Below are 18,738 nucleotides of genomic sequence, written 5' to 3'. Positions count from 1 at the left end.
TGTGCTCAGTGTGCTGCATTGTGGGGACCACCAGTATATAATTATAGTAGTACAGTACAGTAGGGCCATTGTTGAATCTTGTAGCTCTGTGTCACTTCTAGTATCATGATCAGTGCTTAATATCTGTGCTCAGTGTCAGTGCTGCATTGTGGTGACCAGTATACTATAGTACAATAGTCCAGTGCTGTTCTCGCTGCTCAGTGTAGTTCTCCGTAGTATCATCAGTGATCAGTATAATCAGTTCTCAGTATAATCAGTTCTCAGTATAATCAGTGCGCTGTTAGACGTGTGCCCGTTTTCTGCCATTAGTGCAGTGGGATTTAGACAATTGATGAAGTTATTGTGTCCCCGTTACAAAATCCCATCTAGATTCCACTTCACTAGGCAGGCGATAGCGAGATTTTACCAGTTAATATCAGTGATTTATAATTATTAATTACAGTGATCTTGCCAAATAATTCCAGTGATTTTGTCATTTTCTTTCAGTGATTTGGACCAATAATACCATTGATTAAAACGAATAATTCCTGTGATATTGAGGTGTTTGTGTTGCTTTGCTTAGCCGTCCAGCGACCACAGTGCACCTCTTTTTTTCTTTTCTTTGCATCATGTGCTGTTTGGGGACAATTTTTTTTAAGTGCCATCCTGTCTGACACTGCAGTGCCACTCCTAGATGGGCCAGGTGTTTGTGCTGCCCTCTTGGGTCGCTTAGCATAGTCATCCGGCGACCTCGGTGCAAATTTTAGGACTAAAAATAATATTGTGAGGTGTGAGGTGTTCAGAATAGACTGGGAATGAGTGGAAATTGTGGTTATTGAGGTTAATAATAATATAGGATCAAAATTACCCCCAAATTCTATGATTTAAGCTGTTTTTGAGGGGTTTTTGAAAAAAAAACACAGCCGAATCCAAAACACACCCGAATCCGACAAAAAATTTTCAGGGAGGTTTTGCCAAAACGCGTCCGAATCCAAAACACCACCGCGGAACCAAATCCAAAACCAAAGCACAAAACCCGAAAAATTTCCAGTGCGCATCTCTAGTGTACAGGTTTATGTAAAATCAAATACAACTGCACAAGAATGAAGCAAAAATGGCTTTTGATGTGGACTGCCCTATACTTTTCGGCTTCATATATGACTCCTAAAGGTAGATGCACATGGGTGCTAGTTTTATGTTCACAGTACACTGACCGCAGCTTGACTGGCTGTGCAAATAATGATCATTGATCTCCACAGGGAACAGAAAAAAATGAAAAGCATATTGAAGCAAAATATTAAAACTATTGTGAATCAAAACCTTTGATTTTTGATATAACAAGCCTTCGGCATGAAAACAATACTACTTTCTGTTCATTTTACACATGCGAACATCATAAGGGATTCGTCTTACAGATGTTTCCTCATACATCTAGCCTCAATAGGCCACAGAGCACGAGATGCCTTGCGCCCTGGCTGCACCCTTCATCTCCCAGGTAGGCATAGCAGGGGGTATGGTCCCAGAACAGGGGCGGTCCGGGAGCATGGAGGGTCATCACATCCCAGCTCCCGCCATACAATGGCCACACATTATCTGCATTGTAAAGCGGGGGGAGATTCGTGTTATCACCCTGTCCACTTTTCCTCCATAAGCGGGCGGCTGTGGGGGAGAGTGGGCTGCTGCAGGTAGTGAGGGCCGGTGTGGGTGGTTTGGGCAGGTGTAAGCAGACTAGAGATGTGCACCGGAAATTTTTCGGGTATTTGTGTTTTGATTTTGGATTCGGTCCCGCTGCCGTGTTTTGGATTCGGACGCATTTTGGCAAAACCTCCCTGAAATTTTTTGGGCGGATTCGGGTGTGTTTTGGATTCCGGTGTTTTTTTTTTTTTAAAAACCCTCAAAAACAGCTTAAATCATAAAATGTGTGGGTCATTTTGATCCCATAGTATTAGTAACCTCAATAACCATAATTTACACTCTTTTCCAGTCTATTCTGAACACCTCACAATATTATTTTTAGTCCTAAAATTTGCACCGAGGTCGCTGGATGACTAAGCTAAGCGACCCAAGTGGCCGGCACAAACACCTGGCCCATCTAGGAGTGGCACTGCAGTGTCAGACAGGATGGCACTTAAAAAAATAGTCCCCAAACAGCACATGATGCAAAGAAAAAAAGGGGGGCACCAAGGTCGCTGGATGGCTAAGCTAAGCGACCCAAGTGGCCAGCACAAACACCTGGCCCATCTAGGAGTAGCACTGCAGTGTCAGACAGGATGGCACTTAATAAAATAGTCCCCAAACAGCACATGATGTAAAGAAAAAAAGAGGTGCACCAAGGTCGCTGGATGGCTAAGCTAAGCGACCCAAGTGGCCGGCACAAACACCTGGCCCATCTAGGAGAGGCACTGCCGTGTCAGACAGGATGGCACTTAAAAAAATAGTCTCCAAACAGCACATGATGCAAAGAAAAAAGAGGTGCACCAAGGTCGCTGGATGGCTAAGCTAAGCGACCCAAGTGGCCGGCACAAACACCTGGCTCATCTAGGAGTAGCACTGCCATGTCAGACAGGATGGCACTTAAAAAAATAGTCCCCAAACAGCACATGATGCAAAGAAAAAAAGAGGTGCACAAAGGTCGCTGGATGGCTAAGCTAAGCGACCCAAGTGGCTGGCACAAACACCTGGCCCATCTAGGAGTGGCACTGCAGTGTCAGACAGGATGGCACTTAAAAAAATAGTCCCCAAACAGCACATGATGCAAAGAAAAAAAAGTGGTGCACCAAGGTCGCTGGATGGCTAAGCTAAGCGACCCAAGTGGCCGGCACAAACACCTGGCCCATCTAGGAGTGGCACTGCTGTGTCACACAGGATGGCACTTAAAAAAATAGTCCCCAAACAACACATGATGCAAAGAAAAAAAGAGGTGCACCAAGGTCGCTGGATGGCTAAGCTAAGTGATCCAAGTGGCTGGTCTCCCTCCACATTTTTTTCTCCATCTTTTAATGTGTGGAATTATATGCCAGCAATATATCAGTAGCAATGGCCTCTTGTACCGTACTGCTACATATATATATATATATATATATATATATACTGGCGGTCAGCAAAATTCTGCACTTTCCTCCTACTATATACTGTGCACAACTACAATGCAGCACAAATATGGATAGTATACTTGACGACACAGAGGTAGAGCAATGGAATAATGTACCGTACTGCTATATATATATATACTTGTGGTCAGCAAAATTCTGCACTGTCCTCCTACTATATACTGTGCACAACTAAAATGCAGCACAGATATGGATAGTATACTTGATGACACAGAGGTAGAGCAATGGACTAATGTACCATACTGCTATATATATATACTGGTGGTCAGCAAAATTCTGCACTGTCCTCCTATTATATACTGCACACAACTACAATGCAGCACAGATATGGATAGTATACTTGATGACACAGAGGTAGAGCAATGGACTACTGTACCATACTGCTATATATATACTGGTGGTCAGCAAAATTCTGCACTATCCTCCTACTATATACTGCGCACAACTACAATGCAGCACAGATATGGATAGTATACTTGACAACACAGAGGTAGAGCAATGGACTAATGTACCGTACTGCTATATATATATACTGGTGGTCAGCAAAATTCTGCACTGTCCTACTATATACTGTGCACAACTACAATGCAGCACAGATATGGATAGCATACTTGACGACACAGAGGTAGAGCAATGGACTACTGTACCGTACTGCTATACATATACTGGTGGTCAGCAAAATTCTGGACTGTCCTCCTACTATATACTGTGCACAACTACAATGCAGCACAGATATGGATAGTATACTTCACGACACAGAGGTAGAGCAATGGACTAATGTACCGTACTGCTATATATATATACTGGTGGTCAGCAAAATTCTGCACTGTCCTCCTACTATATACTGCACACGACGATAATGCAGCACAGATATGGATAGTATACGTGACGACACAGAGGTAGAGCAATGGATTACTGTACCCTACTGCTATATATATATATATATATATATATATATATATATATACTGGTGGTCAGCAAAATTCTGCACTGTCCTCCTACTATATACTGTGCACAACTAAAATGCAGCACAGATATGGATAGTATACTTGACGACAAAGAGGTAGAGCAATGGACTAATGTACCGTACTGCTATATATATATATATATATATATATATATATATACTGGTGGTCAGCAAAATTCTGCACTGTCCTCCTACTATATACTGCACACAACTACAATGCAGCACAGATATGGATAGTATATTTGACGACACAGAGGTAGAGCAATGGACTACTGTACCGTACTGCTATATATATACTGCTGGTCAGCAAAATTCTGCACTGTCCTCCTACTATATACTGCGCACAACTACAATGCAGCACAGATATAGATAGTATACTTGACGACACAGAGGTAGAGCAATGGACTAATGTACCGTACTGCTATATATATATATATATATATATATATATATTTATTTATATATATTCTGGTGGTCAGCAAAATTCTGCACTGTCCTCCTACAATGCAGCACAGATATGGAGCGTTTTCAGGCAGAGAACGTAGATATTTGCAGCACACTGAGCGCAGATATTTGCAGCACACTGAGCACAGATATTTGCAGCACGCTGAACAGTGAACACAGAAACTGAGAGAACGCAGCCACGTCCTCTCGCTATCATCTCCAAAGCACGAGTGAAAATGGCGGCGACACGCGGCTCCTTATATAGAATACGAATCTCGCGAGAATCCGACAGCGGGATGATGACGTTCGGGGGCATTCTGGTTAACCGAGCAAGGCGGGAAGATCCGAGGCTGCCTCGGAACCGTGTAAAATGGGTGAAGTTCGAGGGGGTTCGGATCTCGAGGAACCGAACCCGCTCATCTCTAAAGCAGACTGCAGGAAACTTACTTTTCCGGGAGGCTGGAAGTGTTACCAGATTTCAAGGTGCCTCACGGCCGTTCCAAGAGAGTAGGCAAGTATGACTAGGACACACCAGGAGACTGCTGATTCATTTAATAAATATGTATATTGTCTGTAACTGAGTCTGCGTATGGAGCACAACGAAACCTGTATTGGAAAAAAAAATGCGGCTGCTACATTGTACCATCTCATATACAGATTCAGAGACTCAGTCGCATACATGTGTCAAATATAAAACTAGTCAGCAAAGACTCCTGGTGCATCTTAGCCGCATCACATTGCGACTAAGACACAATTTTGCCAATAAAATATGCAAAAATATGCCCAACCTAGCATAGTCTCATAGGACCTGGGCGGCGAGACAAGCTGTTTGGCGCGACTGCAGCAATGATGTATGAGGACACATCTGTATTCACAAATGGCACAAAATGTACAATAAGCAATTTGGAGTTGAAACAGATATGCAGGAATCAGGTTTCTATGAGGTAAATAAAGACAATTAAATAATAAAATGATTCCATGATGACAGTCATTCATAAAATTATGGAAGTTGTTCTGCTATAGACAGAAATTGGACAAAGTCTTGGAAAACTCCTAAAAGGCAGACAGAAAATTACGTCATCTCTAATACCCAGCTTATGATTGGAGTTTGGAATGTGTGAGCAAAATATGTCTGTTAAGGAAGTATGTTGTTTACTGTGGAGGATGGCAGCCAAGTACCAGTTATACCCCTTTCACACCACACAAATAACCCGGTTTCGCCCGATATATTACCGGGTCGATGCAGGTCGCAGTGTGGTGTGAAAGGGATCACTGCCGAATTATTCCTGGGTCACCTGACCCAGTATTTCAACTAATACAGAAGTGTTATTCCAGGTTATTACTGGGTCAGGTGCAGTGTGAACCTGTTGCTCGGTCCAAGCGAGCCGGGATCCGTTTACAGTGTAGGCAGAGGCTCCCCTGCCCCGATACCGCATATTGCTGAGTCAGGAAGGCAGTGTGTAAGGGTCCAATGAAAGCAGCATAACAATGTTTGCTGTGATAAGGCCAAACCTCATAAAAAGTAGCTACTTAAATGTACAGCCTATGACTTCTGTTAGAGGTTCCCAGCTAGACTACAGACCTGCTCATGTTGTATAGGGCCATTGTATGGCTCCAAGTGAAGTAAATTAGCACAAAGCAAACAAAGGGGTCAATCTAATTACTGTAGGTGCGAGTTGCGAGTTTGCTTCATGAAACTTGCAGTCTTTGCACGAATGTGAGCGCCCGAGAATTCTCCAATCCAATTTAAAATATCTATTTGCGGTACTTGCATCAGGGGTTTGCGAATTGTCTGCCAAATACGATGTGAGTGAAGTGCATAAAAAAGTGGCAATTTCATTCTGTGCCACGTTGTAGTACCCACAGTTCACATTATGCCACACATTTGTGGGATCCTGATTACCATGCACCTTAGCCTTGGTTGCATTTTCTTTCTTGTCCTGTGTGCACTGAATCTGCTGCAAGCAATCCACAGTGAGGTGGTGGGCTCTTAGATAGAAACAGTCTACAAACTATCCATCATGATCTAGAGTACTCAAAATACTGTTTTGAATACACTAATATTGAGTTGTTTAAAGACTGTCTCTTTTTGTATTCCATACAATGTCACCTTTTCATATCACGCCATTTGCCACTGATGCCAATTTGGGCTTAGTGCAGGGAAGATGGCAACTTAAGCGTCTGGTACCCATAGCAACAGCACCCCCTGCACCCACCATAGTTATGCCTATTTATGCAGGCATATATATACTGGGACACTGCTGCGTCAGTAACACAGAACAAGCAACTCAATTTGATTTTCCTTTAAAATATCAATAAATTTGCTACTGGCTTGTTAACTCTCATCCACATCATTATGTTGTACAAATTCCTAATTTCCTATTAAGTTTAACTGGGATAGCTTTAAAAAAAAAAATTCTATAGAAGCTTATTGGCTTCTTTTCACATTCTGCCCTGAAAGCAGAGCCGCCCATAGGCATAGGCAAACTAGACAATTGCCTAGGGCATTTGATATGCCTAGGGGCATCAGCAGCTTCTGCTGATTAAAATGATATGCGGCATGCCTATATTCTGTGTGTAGCATTTCATATGGAGATACAGCCACAGTCTCACACGGTATATAGGCATGCTGCATATCATTTTAATCAGCAGGAGCTGCTGTGCATCCTAGCCATATAACAATGCAAATAAGATGCATTTTCATAAAAAAAAGGTGCCCAACGTTAGGATTAAGACAAGATTTATGAGGACACATCTGTAGCCAAGCAGAGGCAGAGGTCACAGTGTTAGTGGCAGTGTGAGTGCTGTGTGCATGTGAGTGGGTTGGTTGTGCAGTAGTGTTCAGAATATGTGTAAGGAGCATTATGTGTGTCATGTAAAAATGCATTAATAATGTGCAACATATGTGTAAGGGGCACTATGTGTGTCATTAATAATGTGCGGCATATGTGTAAACGGTACTACTGTATGTGTGTCATTATGTGTATAGGGGCACTAATAATGTGCAGCAAATGTGTAGGGTGCACAATGTGTGTCATTATGTGTATAAGGGCATTAATAATGTGCGCCATATGTGTAATTGACATTATGTGTAAAAGGGCATTAATAAAGGTTGTCATAATGTGTAAGGTGCATTATGTTTATAAGGACATTAATAATGTGTCTCATATGTGTAAGGGGCATTACTGTGTGGAATTATGTGTATAAATGCATTACTAATTGTGGCATTATGTGTATAAGGTGCTCTACTATGTGGCGTTGCGTATGGAAAGGGCACAACTGTGTCGTCTAATGTGAATAAAGAGCAATAGGGTGTGGTGTAATGTGATTAAGGAGCAATTCAGTGTGATGTAATGTGAATAAGGGGCTCTACTGTGAGGAGTAATGTTTAACTAAAGTGATACTACTGTGGGATGTAATATGAATTATGGACACTATCGCATGATCAAATGTGAATAAAGTTGCAGTACTGTATGGCGTAATTGGAATTGGGGTTACAATTGTGTGGCCATACCCCTTGCCAGCAAAAACACACCCCTTTTTGATCTGTGCGCCAAATGTGCGATCTGTTCCTATTTAAAATATAGGGGGTACAAACACCAAAATAAGGACTGCTGTGGGTGAGGGGTGATGGTGCTGGGAAAGAGGTGCAGGGTCAGAGGCGGAACCAGCGGTGGTGCTAGGGGGCACCAGACAAAATCTTGCCTAGGGCATCATATTGGCTAGGGCCGGCTCTGCTTAAGAGAGATCCAATTGTACCGCTCCCAGCCACGACCCTCTGTGCACATAGAGAGGGACTCCAGGGTCCTAAACCCGGAAGTTCTGACATCGCAAAGTGCAGCTTTTATCGGGAGAACTGCCCTTTGTTATTCTGAGTACATATGTGATTAGTATCTATGCGGTAAGTGGCGGGATGTACCTCATATCGGATGCGATGCTTAGTACATCCTGCCCAAAATCTGAAAATTAATATTGGCAGATGATAATGGGGAAATAGATGGTCTTAAAATCACTTTGCCTAAAGAAGACTGAACAGCTTTAAAATGCAAAAGTACAGTACCAGTCAGATAGCCTGTCAAGTAGACGGGGACTTGCATTACTTCCGACCATGGCCGGAGCTAATGTGTACAGCTCCCACCTACAAACTATAATTTTGCACCCTCCCAATTTTGCACCCTCCCTCCGATAACTCATAAAGGGACAGTGCACGCCACACAATAGTACCTCCAATTCAAATTATGCCCACAGTAGCACAATCTTATTTACATTACACTGAACTGAACGTAATTCCTCTGATTCATATTACACCACACAGTAGTGTCCCTTATACATGTTACACTACACAGTAGCAGGGCCACCGGGACGGATCCTCCTGGGCCGGTCCCATGGTATCCTCAGTGGGATGCACTCACCCCTCTGAAAATGCTGACTATGGTACACTAGTGTGTGATGGTGTGACAATCAGTATTTATAAGTATATTAACAGGTTTTTTTTTTAAGACTGTATATATATATATATATATCCAGCTATTAAATCATAGGGCGCTCTCAATCACTTTAACTGGTTACCAACTAAGAATTGACCAAATGATTATGGCTTTACACAATTTATTAAAAGCAAAGTATTCAATAGCTGGAGGTGTTGTTTTGTATGGTCCTCACTAGCAGGAGGATCGAATTAGAGGGCTGCCGCACCAGCGCAGTAATTACGTATAATTGTGTTTTGATATATATATTCGACTGATTAGACTACATGGTCTGAGTATTTCTTCTTAAAGAATTCCTGTGAGTGCCGCCTGTTCCAGCTGTATATATATATATATATATATATATATGTATATATATAAAACAAGGGTTGTCTGCACTCTCCATATCAAACAAACTTGCTAGGGTGTCACTCAAAATTCACTGAGCAAAAGGCATAGTCTTTCCTCCATGAGTATATAAATCTTGGATAGAGTGCACTCACCAGTCGAATCATATGATCAGTCAGGGTTTAATGTGGCATAGGCATAATCATCACACCGACGTTTCGGTTCTTACTGGACCTTTGTCAAGGTTCAAATGATACAAACACAGTTCACCCATATATAGCCATAATGATAATCACAGTGTAACATAGAAAACCCGGAACTTCCCACACATGACATCATACAATAATAACATGCAGATATATGATACATAAAAGACCCTTTCATGCTACCCTATACTTATGCCACCTTATCCATCCCGTCTATTAGATAATGTTTTATCCAACATATCTAATCCCGTGGAACGCAACCACGTGTTTCAGACACGTGGCTTGCTCCACCAATCATCAGGAGAAAATGTGATCCACAGCACCACTGTCAGGAGGCAAGGGCGTATCTCACAACCTTCCGTGTCCTAGCAACCATTTAAGCAGCATATAACAATGCCCATATAGGCGAATAAGTAATCATGAGCATTATAGAACCACATTAATTCATATAGAGTATAGTGCTGGTGGTAGTTAATGTAAGGGTCAGACTAGAATGAGTAAAAATGGTTAGGAAATTCATAGTAGATCATGTATATAAACATCTCGATATTTTACACTTAAACAACATATGGATAGTGCACCAGGATCGGTCTCACCGACCGGAACACACCGCAGCAAAGATTATATAAAAAATAAAAAATGAAAAATATATAGTGAAAAAGCACTAATAGGGGGGCTACCACGAAAGATGCGTTATATATATCATAGAAAGATACTTAAATGCACCGAGTCATTCAAGCCCTTCGGGTGAACAGTCTCCAGCCTATGAATCCAATAGGCTTCCCGGCGTAATAGAATCTTCGCTCGATCGCCGCCTCTGGGTAATGGTGGTACTCTGTCAATCACAATATAGCGTAGAGCTGTCAATTGGTGCTTGTGTTGCACAAAATGTCGTGCAACCGGTTTATCAGACCCTCCTGTTTTCAATGCCAGTCTGATGTTAGAGCGATGGTTGGAGATTCGTTCACGGAAGGACCTTATGGTTTTGCCCACATAAACTAGTGAGCAAGGGCACGTCAATATATAAATGACATAGTCAGATGTGCATGTCAGACGATGTTGTATCGAGAGTGCAGACAACCCTTGTTATATATTTATTTCCATGTGCACACCCCCTATTGGAGGACATATGGACTTTTTGTTGTGCACCCTGTTATGAGCTGGATTTGACTTTTTGTCTTAATGATGCTGCTATTGATCTAATTAATTGGATACTAACCGATGGTTCGATGGTTAGTGAATATCAAAGTACCTGCAAAGGTTGGTTGTTTTTTTCCCTTTTTTCTTATTTTTCATCTTTTTATTTTTTTTATTTTTCTATGTTAGTTGCATATTTTTGTATTAGTTTTTTTCCCGTAAGTCGGTGGTTGATACATTCACGTCCAGCTGTTTAGGCAAGGTATAGTTATGGAAAGCCTTGTCAATCCAGAATTACTGTCTAATGCAGAATATGGTCAGGTGTCCTATACTGATGATGATGCAGAACGTCTTCGCTATAATCTTGCTGATTTTAGTGCCATACCGGGAGAAAAAGCAATCGATGTATATTATAGATTGTTAAATCTCAACAAGCGTGAGATTGATCTTTTGTTACATGGACAGTTTCTGTCCGATTATTTTCGGAAGAAACAGATTCCACGTGGGTTTCACGTTCGGAATATCCCCACCATCGGCCGCAATAACCCTGTGTTTTGTAGCCGATGGTGTGGAATTCTGAACAAATGTTCACTGGATTTATTACTATTAGTGATTGAGGAAGTCAGAGTTGAACTCAAATAGGTTAGAAATGATCTGAGTACTAACAAAGAACAACTGGAGAATGTACTCCAAACTGATAAATCTGAGGATTGGCTTCTTAAGCTGAGTACCCAGATTGACAAATATAAAACTGATTTAAATAACTTTAAACGGAGTAAATTGGAGAAAGTGGAAAAAGACTACAGGGATCATAGAGTTTATGGGTGGTTAGTAGGTAATGATTTTAGAGATCGGAGAACAAGAGATTTTAGATCAAGGAGAGGTCAATATCAGTTTGATCAGTATTCCACTGCCTCCAGCTCTGAGAGACACAATTCCAACCCCAGAATTAACCAACGTCAACCTTTTTCTCGGGTGGCCACGCGGTCACAATTAGACCCTATACAAACAGACACAAGAGGCCCCACCCAAGGAGGGGGTCCTACAAAAAATACAACAAAAAAACCTCAGAAGAACCCATGGACAAAATAATCAATATATCTTCTGTTACTTTGAGTTTTGACCAGGAAAGGGTTCTTTCACGTGGATTGTCCTTTATCCCTACTGTCCATTTTGATCCTATGAGATGGAGGATTGATAATTATTGTTTGGCTCGTAATCTAAGACTTAAAGAAAAATTTGTGGGCAATAAACGTGATATGGCCGATTCCCGGTTCAAAAAGAAAAGTACCTATGATCCACCTTCCAATAATATTAATATAAAGACCTTTTCTCGCATGATGGATCAATCGGTAAAAGATTCTATGAAAAACATCACTAAGGGTAGGTCGAATCTCAGCAAGGCAGAAAACATGGCTTTTAAACAATGAAAAGAAAATCCAACCATCACTATACGTCCAGCAGATAAGGGTGGGGCGGTGGTGCTTCAAGATACAGTTGCATACAACGATGATATTATACGTCAACTTAGTGACGATCGCACTTATAGGGCACTTGATACTGATCCTACGACAATATTCAAAAAGAAACTGGATATGGTGATAGATGGTGCTCTGAATATGGGTATTATTACTGAAACTGTGTCATCCTTTCTACACACAGATTTCCCTATATGCCCTATCATATATACATTACACAAAATACATAAGTGTATGAAAACCCCCCCGGGCAGACCTATAATTTCTGCCCGGGGGTCATTATTCCAACCGGTTGCACAGTATCTCGACACCTATCTCCAGCCATGTGTGAAAAAAAATAAAAAACTATATCAAGGATACTAATGACTTTATAAATGAGCTAAAGTCTGTTACGGTTGACACTAAAGATTTTTTGTTGGTTACGATGGATGTATCTTCATTGTATACGGTCATACCTCACCAGGCGGGGATGGCCGCAGTTAAAAGAGCACTGTTGAGTAATCACCACCACCATCCACCCATTGAGTTTCTGCTGGAACTACTTGAGATGACACTGATGTGTAATTATTTCAAATTTGGTGACCGATACTACTTCCAGACATCTGGGACCGCGATGGGAAGTAACATAGCCACGGCGTATGCTAACCTGTATATGGACGAGCATGAACAACAATATATATTCCCGATGTTTGGGGATAGTATCGGTTACTATAGACGTTTCATAGATGACGTATTTTTATTATGGTCAGGAGATAGAACTGCTTTAGAGAATATGGTGATGCAGCTCAATCAATTAGACACACCGATTCGCTTTACTGTGGAGTGTGACTCCAACAGCATTAATTTTCTGGATGTGACTGTATTCACCACTGACAGGGGGTATGGATTTAAGTTGTATAGGAAGGTCACTGATCGGAATACACTGCTACATTATAGCAGCTACCATCCAAAACCATTAAATTAAAGCCTACCTATTTCCCTGTTTATTAGGGTTATGAGGAACAACTCGGACACTCAGATTCTGAAACAGCAATTGGTGGAGATGCAACATCGGTTCCTCGACAGGGGATATCATCCCAATGTGGTTGAACAGTGTTTACATAAAGCTGAAGTTCGCTTTAAATGTGGCAAAACAACTTCAAGTAAAGTTGAGAAACCGTTTGTGTTCCTTACGACCTATGATACTGGTAGCTTTGCTACAAGGGCTGCTATCAAGAAAAATTGGGGGATTGTGTCAACAGACGATACCCTTAAAGATGTGCTTCCCAAACAACCGCTGATAGCCTACAGGCGGGGACCAAATCTACGAAATATGCTGACGCGTCCGGACCAATCAGTGGGGAAGGAGGTGGAAGGGTGGCTACCCTCAAAGAAACTAGGGTGCTATAAGTGCCCAAACTGCACGACATGCAGGGGTATGCTGACAGGCAATTCCTTCCCACACCCACATGATGGAAAACGGATATCGATACAACATCATCTGACATGCACATCTGACTATGTCATTTATATATTGACGTGCCCTTGCTCACTAGTTTATGTGGGCAAAACCATAAGGTCCTTCCGTGAACTAATCTCCAACCATCGCGCTAACATCAGACTGGCATTGAAATCAGGAGGGTCTGATAAACCGGTTGCACGACATTTTGTGCAACACAAGCACCAATTGACAGCTCTACGCTATATGGTGATTGACAGAGTACCACAATTACCCAGAGGCGGCGATCGAGCGAAGATTCTATTACGCCGGGAAGCCTATTGGATTCATAGGCTGGAGACTGTTCACCCAAAGGGCTTGAATGACTCTGTGCATTTAAGTATCTTTCTATGATATATATAACGCATCTTTCGTGGTAGCCCCCCCTATTAGTGCTTTTTCACTATATATTTTTCATTTTTTATTTTTTATATAATCTTTGCTGCGGTGTGTTCCGGTCGGTGAGACCGATCCTAATGCACTATCCATATGTTGTTTATGTGTAAAATATCGAGATGTTTATATACATGATGTACTATGAATTTCCTAACCATTTTTACTCATTCTAGTCTGACCCTTACATTAACTACCACCAGCACTATACTCTATATGAATTAATGTGGTTCTATAATGCTCATGATTACTTATTCGCCTATATGGGCATTGTTATATGCTGCTTAAATGGTTGCTAGGACACGGAATGTTGTGAGATACGCCCTTGCCTCCTGACAGTGGTGCTGTGGATCACATGTTCTCGTGATGATTGGTGGAGCAAGCCACGTGTCTGACGTTGCGTTCCACAGATTGTGTCTTAACATTTCCGCTTCCGCCAGCGTGCGGGTCACCAGCGGCTGCTGGCGGCAGCGGGATTAGATATGTTGGATAAAACATTATCTAATAGACGGGATGGATAAGGCGGCGTAAGTATAGGGTAACATGAAAGGGTCTTTTATGTATCATATACCTGCATGTTATTATCGTGTGATGTCATGTGTGGGAAGTTCCGGGTTTTCTATGTTACACTGTGATTATCATTATGGCTATATATGGGTGAACTGTGTTTGTATCATTTGAACCTTGACAAAGGTCCAGTAAGGACCGAAACGTCGGTGTGATGATTATGCCTATGCCACATTAAACCCTGATTGATCACATGATTCGACTGGTGAGTGCACTCTATCCAAGATTTCTATATATATATATATATATATATATATATATATATATATATATATATATATATATAGGACAGCACACCTTAATTAAGCAAATCCAGCACACATGGTGCCAGTGGAATTTGTAACAGCAAATACCAATATAATGCAGAGTATACCCGTGGGACTCAGTAAATAATCACATGTAGACAGCCGTCATGTAGCAATGTTTCAAAGGTTTATTCCTTCATCGTCAGGCACAAAACACAGTGAACAAAACCCTCACCTTACCCCAGGTAACCCCACGTGAAGTCGACGCCGTCTCTGGCTTCTGGACGCCACCGTCTTCGCGTGGGGATACCTGGGGTATAAGGTGAGTGATTTGTTCACTGTGTGTGTGTATATACAATACTGTGCAATAGTTTTTGGCAAGTGTGTAAAAAATTATGCAAAGTAAAAATGCTTTCAAAAATTTTGTTAATAGTTTATTTTTTTTAAATGAACAAAATGCAAAGTAAATGAACAGAAGAGAAATCTAAATCTAATCAATATTTGGTCTGACCCCCTTTGCCTTCATAACAGCAACAGTTCTTCTCAGTACACTTGCACAAAGTCAGTGATTCCATAGGATTTTAGTCAGGTCTATAATTCATATGGAAAGAGTAGTACCTCCCAGTGCTGTCACACAAGAAACAGTATGGAAAATGGTTTGAAAAAAGGTATACGTTTTATTTTTCTTTAAGAGCAAAAAACAAAATATATAATTATCTGATTATGATGTCAAATGGTAAAGAATGGGTTGCAGATGGTACTATGTATAACAACAAAAACTGGTATATATATATATATATATATATATATATATATATATACGTAAAAAGTTACTTAGAAATAAATACACATCAACACCTGATGTGTGCGTGAAGGTGTATTATCATATGTAATTTGAACTAATTCCTAATACCGGTATACGTACAAATGGGACACTGGACAAACATATATAAAAATAAAAAGGAAAAAATAATAATAAAAATAAAAATATTAAAAATAGAAAAAAGTATTTTTCCTTAGTAGAAACGCACATGCGGTTTATTCTACTAAGCTGGTACATGAGTGCTTAATAACAGAAGATCCTGTGTGGTATTTGTATCCAGGAACAGTCTTTTATGTGTCCAAACTTTGATACAAAGTGACAGTCTTTCCAGCAAGGTCTTTGTAAGCAGTGATAAGGCAGTAGTAGTTGGTATGGATGAATCCACATGTCACTCACCGCTATTTCTGGATTTCGCTGGTGTTCTATGAGCCGTATAGGGTCTTGTGGGTGTATCAAAAGGCGGATGTCTGCCGGCAGACACTCGGAGTCAGTCTATTTTTAATATTTTTATTTTTATTATTATTTATTATTAAGTGTGTCTGGGACTACATTAAGAGACAGAAGGATTTAAGCAAGCCTACATCCACAGAAGATCTGTAGTTAGTTCTTCAAGACGTTTGGAACAACCTCCCTGCTGTTTCCTTCAAAGATTGTGTGCAAGTGTACCTAGAAGAATTGATGGTGTTTTGAAGGCAAACGGTGGTCATACCTAATATTTGAATAATTTTAAGAGCATTTCTGTTTGGAATGATATTGCAGTGTTCAGCTCTAATTCATACTAAAAGTAATGCAGGGAAACAGAGGCTTCACCAGGTGTGGTGACACCCAGTGCGCACCCTTGATATGCCAGCGCACCGGAGGCATAAAGGGGCGTGGTCGCAAATAAAGGGGTGTGACCTCACGGGATCGTCACTCTGGGGGTGTGCCCAGCATCTCTGGAGATGCTGGCCTGTACTGGGCTGCCCCTGGAGACTGTCTGCAGTGCTGTCGGCTCCTCTTCTATGACAGGAGCCGGGTGCTGTAGCAGGCTTTCACACTGCAGCACCTGGTTCCTGTCACTGCGGAGGAGCCCACTGATTGGTGTCACCCCTTCCAGGCGTCACGCCCGTGTTCTGGCCGCACCACCGCACCAGCCTTGTGATGCCACTGCAGTAAAATATCCAAGTGTACCCCAGAACACTTTATCATGCTAAGTGCAGAAGCTGGAATGGAATCCAATACTGTTGAAACACTCCTCTGACAAAAATACCAGTCAGTATAGAAACGCGTTAGGGCGCACTTCTATATGCTCTCTCAAAACCTGAACTGATCCTGAAAAGACATCCGTATTTACAACTTTTATATCCAGCCTGGCATTAGACACACGGATTAGATCGACATCTCTATACTGAAAATGTGGGTAAAAGACGAATGAGCCATTAGCAGGCATCCATTACTGTCACCGGAAATGTCAGGTGAGATCGGCAACATTGGGGAACCAGTGAGCTTCAGCGCATAAGCATGTTCATCTCGAAGCACCCCTCAGAGAAGGGTTAACAACACTGCGCAATTGCTCACCTCCTAGGGCACCAGCCGACTCTCTGCATACCGAAACCGGAGAGCTGGGACTATCCCATTGTTTTTAAAAGCTGGATAACACTCTTTCCTCTTCACTACGTTACCAATAAATTTTATTTCGAAGGGCACAAGTGATTATCAAAAACACCCTGACAATTCCATTTGAAACCATAACAAGGAATTCACAATAGCAGTATCATTTAATCACCATTGTACTCTTGAGAGCAATAACTGTGCTATATTTATGTGCAATATATATTTTTTGGGGTGTATGTTTATGTGTGCAAAAAACTACCTCATGGTATTTTATCTTTGTGATACTTTTTTCTTTTAATAAATAATTTAATATTTTACATTTATGCAGACCTTCAAATTCTATTATAAAATATGAAGGTTTATTTAGTGGAGGGCAACACAATCCATACCCTATTTTAAACACTCATTCATAGTCAGAGGCGTAACTAGGGTTTTTGGAGCCAAGGGCAATATGTAAAATGGGCGTGGCCACATCCCAGAAGGGGTGTGGCCATGCTCCAGAAGGGGTGTGGCCACTGAAAATGGCCCACAGTGCCAGTTACATTGCCCCACAGTGACAGATACAATGCCCCACAGTGCCAGTTACAATGCCCCACAGTGCCGTATACATGCCCCACAGTGCCGGATACATGCCCCACAGTGCCAGTTACATTGCCCCACTGTGTCAGATACATGCTCCACAGTGTCAGTTACATTGCCCCACTGTGCCAGATACATGCCCCACAGTGCCAGTTACATTGCCCCACAGTGCCAGATACATGCACCACAGTGCCAGTTACATTGCCCCACAGTGCCAGATACATGCCCCACAGTGACAGATACATGCCCCACAGTGCCAGTTACATTGCCCCACTGTGCCAGATACATGCCCCACAGTGCCAGATACATGCCCCACAGTGCCAGTTACATTGCCCCACAGTGCCAGATACAATGCCCCACAGTGCCAGTTACATTGCCCCACTGTGCCAGATACATGCCCCACAGTGCCAGATACATGCCCCACAGTGCCACAGTGCCAGGCCCCCGCTCAGTGCCAGATACATGCCCCACTGTGCCAGATACATGCCCCACAGTGCCAGGCCCCACTCAGTGCCAGATACATGCCCCACTGTGCCTGTGCCCCCCCCCCCCCCGCTCACTTACCTGCCGCTTATGTGAGGGGAGGAGAGCGCAGCGCCTCTCTCCTCACCGCTTCGTCCAGGTCTCCCGTCCCATCTCCAGCGGCTGTGTCTGGCGCCAGTTCGCTAGCCAATCAGAGCTCGCAGACCGGCAGCCAATCAGGAGCCGGACCGCAAGCTCTGATTGGCTAACGCCGGAGACCGGACACAGCAGCACTGCTAGTGCTGGCAGTGGCGGTGAGGGGAGTGAGAGACGCTGCGCTCTCCTCCCCTCACATTTATGGTTGACGGGGGCGAGTGGGGCATAATGCCCTGGCCGCCGGCGGCGCCCCCCCTCTCCTGGGCCTGCCAAGGTGCCCAGGGCACGTGCCCCGCTCGCCCTACCCT

The sequence above is a fragment of the Pseudophryne corroboree genome, chromosome 3, assembly GCF_028390025.1.
Source record: "Pseudophryne corroboree isolate aPseCor3 chromosome 3, aPseCor3.hap2, whole genome shotgun sequence".
NCBI lineage: Eukaryota > Metazoa > Chordata > Amphibia > Anura > Myobatrachidae > Pseudophryne > Pseudophryne corroboree.
This window is presented reverse-complemented; position numbering follows the sequence as displayed.